Below are 9,677 nucleotides of genomic sequence, written 5' to 3' on the forward strand. Positions count from 1 at the left end.
CGGTTCTCAGCTCAGACAGAGGTGGAAATTACAGAGACGATGGATGGAGGTCCTTACATGAAGCTGGACTGCGAATTGTAAGGGTTGGACGTTTCTGCTGCTCATGTAGTCTCGAGCTGAGGAGGGTATGGTCACCACATCCGGGATGTCTCTCTGACAATCAACCGGGATCCTTTCGTGCTTCCCCTTTAGGATGGTAGATGTCAGCACCATGGTCACCACGTACATGAGGTAGATTATGATATTGAACACGGCGATAGCGCACTCCATGTTATGCAACCTCTGCTGGTTGCTGATCAGAGGTCGGTACAGCAACTCCATGCAGCCTGCGATCACAGCCATGAACAGCTCAATGTTCATCATGATCAGGCACGTCAGCACGGTCCTGGTGCTATTGGTAGACTCCGGACCCCCGTAGGAGCCCTCGGAGTCGTCCAGTTTCCTTTTGCTCTTGGCTGCGAAGTAGCTGAGCACTATGCTCACCACCATGGCCAGGCAACCGAGCGTGATGAGGGCTATCCCTGCGTGGATGTAAGCGTGCTGGTATTCGGGTCTGCCTTCTGAAGGAGGCGACTGCGTTGCGGCTGAGTCCAGCCGGCCCGTGGTCCTGGTAACGTGCCTGTTGTCAATGAAGTAGAGAACGTTGTTGGGAATGGTGAGAAATCCCACGATGAGAGAGGTGATGACTGCAATGGCACCTCCCAGCTTGCCCTGAAACGGACCTTGCTCAGCATGGGGCCGTTAGGTATCGCTGACATTCTGCTGTTAAACAGATCTTTGCTCTTGGATATCAATGTCTCGAAGCCTCCAAGGCTTGGTTTCTTGCGATTCATATCTGTTTTAGGGAATCGCTGGCCTCCTCCCTGGGTTCCTAGGTTACCCGGGTTCTCTTTGTCCTTCCTTATTTACTCACGTTGCAAGATTGGGAGTACCCGAACGGTCCTCTTTTCTGTGGTTTTGTTTATCAATGGGATCCGGTTATAGTATCAGCCTAGCAATCCTTGAACATTTAATACAATGAAGCTCCAAGACCCCGTGATCGAGTTCTTAGGCTCAGGAGGTGAACGATGTGCGAAGTCTACAGGCGACCACCGTTGGTACAAGGTTCAGGGTATCACCAAAACCATACACTCCATGGTGTACTGCAGGAAGCGGCCATCCGGTCACAACATGATAAGCATGGATCTGTTCACCAGGGTTGTAAAGGACCTGAACGCCAACCCGGAGAGCTCGCTCCAGTGGGTGCCTGAGTATGTAAGAAACCTGAATGCTCCCGAGTCCAAGGGCACCAAGTTCACGGAAGACCTGCTGCAACTGGTGAGGTCTAAAGCCCTGACCCCAGATGCCTGCAGACGCCTGTGGGACAGGAGCCGTATGTCCACCGGTATAGGCGTTGCGGTAGACGCACAGTGCAAGGACGTGTTCAACGGAAAGAAGAAGATAAGTGACGTGGGGCCCGTGTCTCGCCTCATTCTCACACAGCTCGAGGCCCTGTGCCTGACTCCCATTTGCGCAGAGCCTCAAGGTTGCCGGTTTGCCCACGCCCGATATGTTCGGTGAACCCGGATCCTACACGTACCACAACGGCTGTACGCGAGGCTGCAAGGCCATCCGTGACACATGGGGCTCCTACACCGAGGTGGACCTTGTTGCCCACGACACAGTAAATGACAACATAGCGCTGCTGGAGCTCAAGACCAGGAACAACGACATTATCGACCAGACTACCCTGTGGCGAGTACAACACTCAGCTGTGGCTGACCTGGGTGATGTTCTCGCTCACGTACCCGAGCATGGCAGAGCGGTCAGCCGCATACCTTGTGATAATCAGACCGGGGACCAACCAGGTTACCATACGGAGTTGTTTAAGGCCCACGATATCTAAAAGTATACGCAGCAAGTTCCCGTGGCTCAACTGTTTCTGCACCCAGGTGCTTAATTGTCTAGCCCCTATGTGTGTGAACATGAGAGTCGAAACTCAGCTGGCCTCCTCGGCAAGTAGACGGGTATCCTGGGTAGACCCTAAAGACCTGTGTTATAGGAACATAATGTTCAACCAGGAAAAAATTAAAAACAGGAAGACTGTAGATGGGCCATTGACCTGGGTTTCGGATGATGTCTCTCGTGTTGACATCGACCAGGATCACGACAAGGAAGATCACGGCTAAGAGGAATAAAAAACGTACATGCGGTGTACATTTTACATGTTCTCTTTGTATAGTCCTTTAGCAGGACTCTCCCTACGCCACAACACCACAGCAGCAACCAAGCACCAAGGAAAACACTTACCGAACCAGGACTAACGTCCAACTAGGGCTCATTTGACCAACCCGGGCCCCTAGCCTAGAGCATTTGTCAAAGGGTGCATAACCACATCCAACCAAGGTGTGCACTGGGCTTAAATGTGGGCCAGGTTAGACTGTCCGTGTGCACAGACTACAGACCTACTCCATTTGGCTGTTGACTCGATCGGATAACGCTTTGAACCGAAATGGGGTTGAAACACAAGGCTATCCACGCAATGCTCGCAAACCCTCACCTGGCACCGTTCGAATTGATCGACAGACCCTGCAAGCGACAGGATTGGACTCTGATAGACCATCTCATGGTAATCCACAAAGTGAAGGAAAGTGACTACATCGAGGGTGATTCTCAGGCGTCCATAGTGAACATGGCCAGAACTCTGGCACTTTGCTACATCTCTGAGACTGCAGCCAGCCTGTGTGTAGTGCTCGTAAGAAGGACGGCTCCGGGGCCCAGAAACCATCCGTGAGGGAGCTCAGACTCAACCGAACCCCTGTACCTCACATAGAGTTCTGTAAGCGTAATCTGTGCGCCATAGAATACACCATGATGAAGCTGTTGGCCGACATGGTATGGAAAAACGACTTGTTTCTAGTGACCGGTGCCAAAGGGGAGACTCCTCCGAGGGCGAGCTCCCAAAGGGAACCTGGTCGATAACCTGGTGTCTTTCCACCAGAAGTACCTGGAGTACCGGGAGTGCCAGGACGACATGGTATTTGCAAACATGCTCGACCGTTTCGAAGGTCTGAATCCCGCAGAGTGTCAACTCTCCGCCGTGGATCCCAGCAGACGGCTCGATAGACAGACCCGAGGGACTCGAGGGCGTCTTTGTGGCGACCTTCGCGGACCCCGAGACTATACAAGTGTCTGTATTGCGGGACGCGTGTTTACGGTGTACCACCACAGAGGCCGACACGCTGCTCGTGGAGTTGGCAAACATTCTGAAGGGTAGTGTGACCGTGTGCACCGGAGATTCAGATGTGGTGGCCGTGCTGACGGCTTGCGGCCGCGAGGGCATTACCATGAGGCTAGACAACAAGAGCTACCACGAGGATCGAGACATGCACATGTCAACCTTTGGAGAGCTGCTGTTTGCCATTCCCGAACACAGCACCCAAAGAAACATGGCGTTTGGGGAGCTGGCTTGGAGCGAGGATAGGTTCCGAGTGCTTTCCGACATCTCAGCCGAGGAAGAATACCTGCTCCGGGGCCTCGAAAACAACACGACACTTTGGAGGTCATTCTGGATGATCACGGCAATGTCAACTTTAAAGAGAAACTAGCTAGGTACCTTTACCTAGGCGGATCAGGGATCTCTCTACTGCACCTTTCTGTATAGGTTCTTTGGAGTCAACCGCCGGAACAGATTGCACGGTTTGGCCCTGGCTGTAAACAATGGCCGTCTCTGTGACGAAACAGCCTGTTATATCTTCGAAACCCTGTGCCCCACATCTGACGAGGGTCCGCTATCGAGATCCGAATCGATAACCCCCGTCTACCGGCAAGAAGAGGACGATCTCCTGTGTCGAGGGACAACAAGTCCCCGACCTCTACCTAGACAAAGACGCAGAATATAAGGGTGGTCCTGATGAAGAACAGACACATGTAATGGAATTGCCTCAAGCGGTTGAGTAAGCGTGACATGAACGGGATGATACCGAGGGGCAGTTACGGACGTTTCTTGAGGTTGAACCGATCAGGGCCCCACTTTTACATGCGCGTGAAAGGAGATGTACTCAGAGCCGAGACATACCGAACGGAAAAGCTGGTTTTCATGATTCTATGTGGGACCGATTATAACATCATTCCTATTGACTAGGGATGAAGAGATTGCTGACCGGAGTGGTGACCAACTACCAGTCATTTTCGTCTTGGTGCAAAGAGGTGAAGATGCTACTGTGGGGAGCAGGATCTCCTCGGGAGTGTGACTATCACACTATGGGTATGAAGCTGGCTCATTTCACAAAGATCCCAACAAAGACCCGGTCTAGGTACTGGACAGAGTTGAATTGCGGATTAATGGCTAAGACCATGAAATATGTCTGGGAATTGTGGAACCTGGAGAGGCCTAGACCCGGACCCAAGTATGGGTTCTCTGTACACGACGGCGGTGGCATAGTCCGCTTTGACTGTGACGCTCTAATGAAATGGAACCTTGAGGCCGTGATGATGATGTTTTTACATGCTGTTCTATATGGACAGCGGAGGATGTGAGGTGTTTGTGGTCTGTCTGTACAAAGTGTGTTGTGCTGTATACAATAAAGTCTATCATACCTATCTGACTGAAATACATCTAGTCTCTTACTCTAGTCTCTTACTTATAAAGCTTGTCATTTGATAAGGTCTGGAACATCACGGGCCCTTGTCAATGTGCACCACATGTGCCCTAATGTGGACAGTAATGAGGACAACATACGATAACATACATATGACAATATGTATAGGATATACTATACTCGCTAAGGTATACGTGCACATGCAATAACATCTTCTCTGAATGGTCTGAATGGTGTAGTAGGTGCACACATACCCATGCTTATGTAACCCTCTGGCCTTGAAATGAACAAGGAGACACAGGTGTTTCACTCTTTCCACTCACAGGTGTTTATTTCGTTTGTAGTACACAGATGTTGGTTGGTTTGGTAAAGGACTCAGCTCTACTAGTCAGGCAACTACATAACACAAAGACATCTTCCATAGACATTGTTGGCATATCAAACACATGCCATGTTAAACGAAAACACTACCAAGGAGATGAAACTCTATTGGCCTCAGGGACCGTAGGGAAAGGGGTGTATTGCCCCTGAACAGTTGTTCCAGTGTATTAATCAATGCCATTCGATCTCTTCGTGGTTTACACGGAACTCTGATTCTTCTTCAGGAAGCAGTTGACCATGATCAATCAGTACTTCTATTGGGCGGGCATTATATGAGTGATCCTCTGGATGTAGGAACACATCGCAGGCATAGACAGTAAATCGTTGACTCTACCACGAGCGCGCGTCGCACCTGGGTTGTGAGGTTATATTCGGGAGGATCCGTCCTGACTGAAACAGACACACAGACACATAGAGTACCTTAAGTTAAGAGCGGAGTCATGATCAACATATCCAGGCCTTGACTTCACAGTACAGTTGTTTGCACTCACCGACTTTTCCCCTTGGTCCGTACATAAACAGGTCATCATATAGGTAGGGATCTCTCTCACGTATAACCTCGAGGAATCCAAATGCCCGTTCCTCGGTCTTGAGGCAGTGGTCGATTAACTTGTACATCGTCAGTGACCCTATTGGTCTTACTGTCATATGACCTGAGTGTATCCCCACCATCCGGGAATCGCATGAGGACTTGTTCAACGGTACCTCTGATCACTACATGCCTCTCTGCTATGTCATCCTTGAACCGCTCCAATGTATTACGATACTCCATTATACAGGCTGATGTTGTTTGTGACCGTGAATGTATATGTGGTAAAGGGGTTACTCCTTCATATGGGTGACTGTGAATGTATATGTGGTAAAGCGTTAATCCTTCATATATATATACACCCCATGTCTGGATGAATGGTCTAGTAGAGGTACCCCTGTTTGGATACAAGAGCCATGATCTTGGATGTACCCAACCTCTGCTGAAATATCAGCACCTTTTGCCAATTGCATACTTGTATAATGTTTGTGGTTACTCAATGCATCATCGGCTAATAAACATCCACAGACATTATGTGTAGTGAGGTATTCCATCATTTATTTTGTCTCACACATATAGACACAGCAAGGACATGATGATTACAGATATATGTTGTAGTATAGTGTATTGTATGTACATCCGACAGTTGTCTTGGTGAGAAGAAGAAGAAGAAGAAGAAGAAGAAGAAGAAGAAAAGTCCCAGGGTGTAGAAGGGTTAGGCCGAAGGCTGTCTTCCTAACCACGGGTCCCCGGTGTCACACGATCGTTTCAGGTTCTGTAGAGTGACACACAGAGTGGGGAGTGAGACAACCGTAACCGCACCACTGGTCACAGTTGCTGCTTTTATATATGTCGCGAACGTAAGATTTCCTTACCCCTTTCCACAGCTCCGATCACAGACAAATCTGTAGCGCAGATGACATGTACGTCCTCCTGCATGTTTGTCACATCATACCTGTATCGCTCGCCAAACGAACAAGTGTGGGGAACGTATACAGGGTAAGGAAGGTGAATGTGGACTCGAACATGGTTTATAAATACGGGACCGTATGCTACGGGTCCAGTAGGTGATCAACACCAGCCCAAAAACAATTAACAATGGAGCCCCGATCAAGCTGATTTTGAGCCACCCGTCTTTGTTGTTACTCCACCAAGACGTAGTACTGTAGTAGTCGTAGTAGTCAACCATTGTGTCAACTATTGTGAAGAGCTGAGAGCCCACTGCTTTGTGTAGCTTACTTGAATCCAAATATCATGCCCTAGACATATAATAATATTTCTTTTTAAATCACCGATTGTTAGTAGTTTAGCCAACCCCACACCTGCACTGACAGTTGTTTCTTTATGTCCGCTTTGACAATGACCACTGCCACACACTATTAGTATATAAAGAATTATTTCATTTTAATATACAAAGGTAGCACATACATCGTGACAGTACATTGGAACCGCATTGCAAGCAAATAGCCTTCAGTGTTGTCCATGGTTTTAAACAGTGTGCGTGTGTCGCGGCAGCTCCATTAAAATCAGTGTAGTCACCCGGGGATCACTGTGGTGTTGATCTGTCCGCAGCTGAGGTTAGTTCCACAACTAGGTCAATTTCCTCGAGATAGGTGAAGATCAGACTCATCACAAACCAATGTGCGTTTATGGTGATGGGACACAATCATGTCTGCTAGGTCACAAACGTCTAGCCTCTCACTACGTCCGTAGAGAATACGCTCATACCCCTTGATGATTTCCCATGTCAGCAACAGTTTCACTTTCGTTTCACAGTAGCATCACTGAGGTTCCACATTGTGTCTTCAAACAATGTCTTTATCTCCGGTTCCAACGCATATCATACTTCACAAGTTTCTCAAGGCCGTGAGCCTCGAGATCCGAAACTTTGAAGTCAGGGTTGTGCTTTTGAGTATGTGGACCAGAACATCCCAGGCTACATTATTGTTCAGGTAGGCCTCCATCATATGGATCAGCTCTCGGGTGTTTCATATCAGGCCTCAGCTTCCCTTTTCATCATGGCAATGCTGTCTGTCAGTTTACCATCTAGGCCAAGACCTTTGTGGTCTTGTAGGTAGCTAGCCACTACCTTATCATAGACATCTTTATGTCTCATTAGGTAGTTGGCCATTTTGAACCTCTGAGTCAGTTCCATTCTGTGTGTCTGCTCTGGCCTTCAGAGAGCTGGACATGCAACTGTGTAAATACTGTATGTGATCCTGTTATACTCGTTATGTAGGTCCTCCAACCTCTGTGTAATACATCCAGACCTTACCGCATGGTGTGAGAGACAAAGTGGAAGGTGGACAAAGTCTAGAGGTCCCATAGATGCTGTTACTTACCATTTTATACATCTCGACCTAGGTTTATGGTAGACTACCCACAGTTGCAAGTCATGGCTGTACACGTATACCTCAAAGAGATGGAATCAATGTCACCTGAGTGACAAACTCAAGGGATGTCACATTCGATAGGTTCCTAGCCATCCCAAACAAACAGGTTATGGCTGAACACGGAGAATGTCGCTACACCATCGAACCTTATGTATACTCTCTACGAAAAGCGCTGATGCAGAAACTGTTGGTAGATCGGACAGACGCTGTTACACCTACGCCATGGAAAAGTACAGGCACAGATCCCAGCGGGTCTAGCGTCGACCATGAAGAGACTATCGGTCAAGGATCGACTGGGCGTCAGGGAGAATATTCTTCAACTCTTCACCCCCGGGTGACACAGACATGGGTTCCACTGTCCCAACAGGACGCGATGTCTCCGCAAGGGACCGAGGTGGTCCCGTGGAGAGCCAACAACTGGAGGCGCAGAGAGAGGATTCAGATTGAGACCGGTGCACAGGATGGGTAACAAGCACTCTGAGTGTACTGGTACCAACATGGTCACTGGCAGACACAGTAGCCATAGAGCTCACTCCCATCGACCTCACCCTCATAGAGAACGTTCACGTTCGAGGCGGATACCCTGGGCACAGAGCTAACATGTTGAGATCAGAAACAACTACAATGACGACCTGATATTGGCTGACTGAGGGGAAGCGCAGCTCTCAGGCATATGAGTGCTGTGTGATCGGGGTCCTTGTAATGTGGACAATATGTGAAAATAAAATGATGTCTACACAGAGGTGTGACTGTGAGCAGTTTATTATTTCAATTCATTCTTTACATGTCAATGCAATACTCAACAGTACACTACATAGGGATAGATATACCAAATCTCCACTCACTACACATGGTCAAAAGTGGGGTATATAAAGGGTGTGTATTCAACATGTATATTCTAAATTGACATTCACAAAGAGGACATCAAACCTGCCTATATAACTTGCCCTATCACAGAGAAAGACAGTCCATCCTGGACTTCATCAGTAAGGTTGGAAAGTGTACAGGCTTTTGCAGGAGGACAGGTGGCAGGCCTGCAGGTGTTCACTACCTTGGAGGCTTTATGTTTTATAGAAAGACTGGAGTGGGAGCAAGAATAGAGCGATAGGGTTTCCCATTGTACCACAAGGGAGGTATGTTATATGTTAGAAAAAACTCTCTCAACACAAGTTATGATGCACAGCAAAATGTGATAGGAAAGTAATTGTCATAGGGGTGGTGCTATAGACAAGTTGAAGGGAGTTGTGATGCATTTACAGAGCGGGACACAGTGCCAGAATGCTGCCGTGCAGGAGCTGTTGAGCTTTATATACACGCTAGAACGTAAACACAACAAAACCAACGTCACAACTGGAACCTACAATGGTAACTCTATGGGGAGTGATGAGTGTAGTTAAATACAAACTAGAAGAGAAGAGATGTGATATCCGATCTCGGCCTACATATCAGACAAAGTTAGTCAGACGTCAGACCGACTGTGACACCCAAACCCGGCCGATGAATGCGCTGGATGAATGGGATGCGTCAGATATAGTCAGTAACAAGGAACCAGTGTGAAGATAGACAAGAATAATGAATACGTGGATGTACACTGGAACTTGGGGTGGGAACACATTGGAGGGGGAGTAATTGTGGTTGTAGAGGAAACTGTCATGAATGATTGTAAACCAATAATGTCATCTTCATCGAACGCACCAATCAACCCACCCAGGAGGATCATCTCAGGACTCACAACAAACGACTGGTGGAACTGAACATGTAAGAAGTTGTATGCCGGGATGTCTCCCAACACCA

This window comes from Coregonus clupeaformis, unplaced genomic scaffold, assembly GCF_020615455.1.
Source record: "Coregonus clupeaformis isolate EN_2021a unplaced genomic scaffold, ASM2061545v1 scaf0063, whole genome shotgun sequence".
In the NCBI taxonomy this organism is placed as follows: Eukaryota; Metazoa; Chordata; class Actinopteri; order Salmoniformes; family Salmonidae; genus Coregonus; species Coregonus clupeaformis.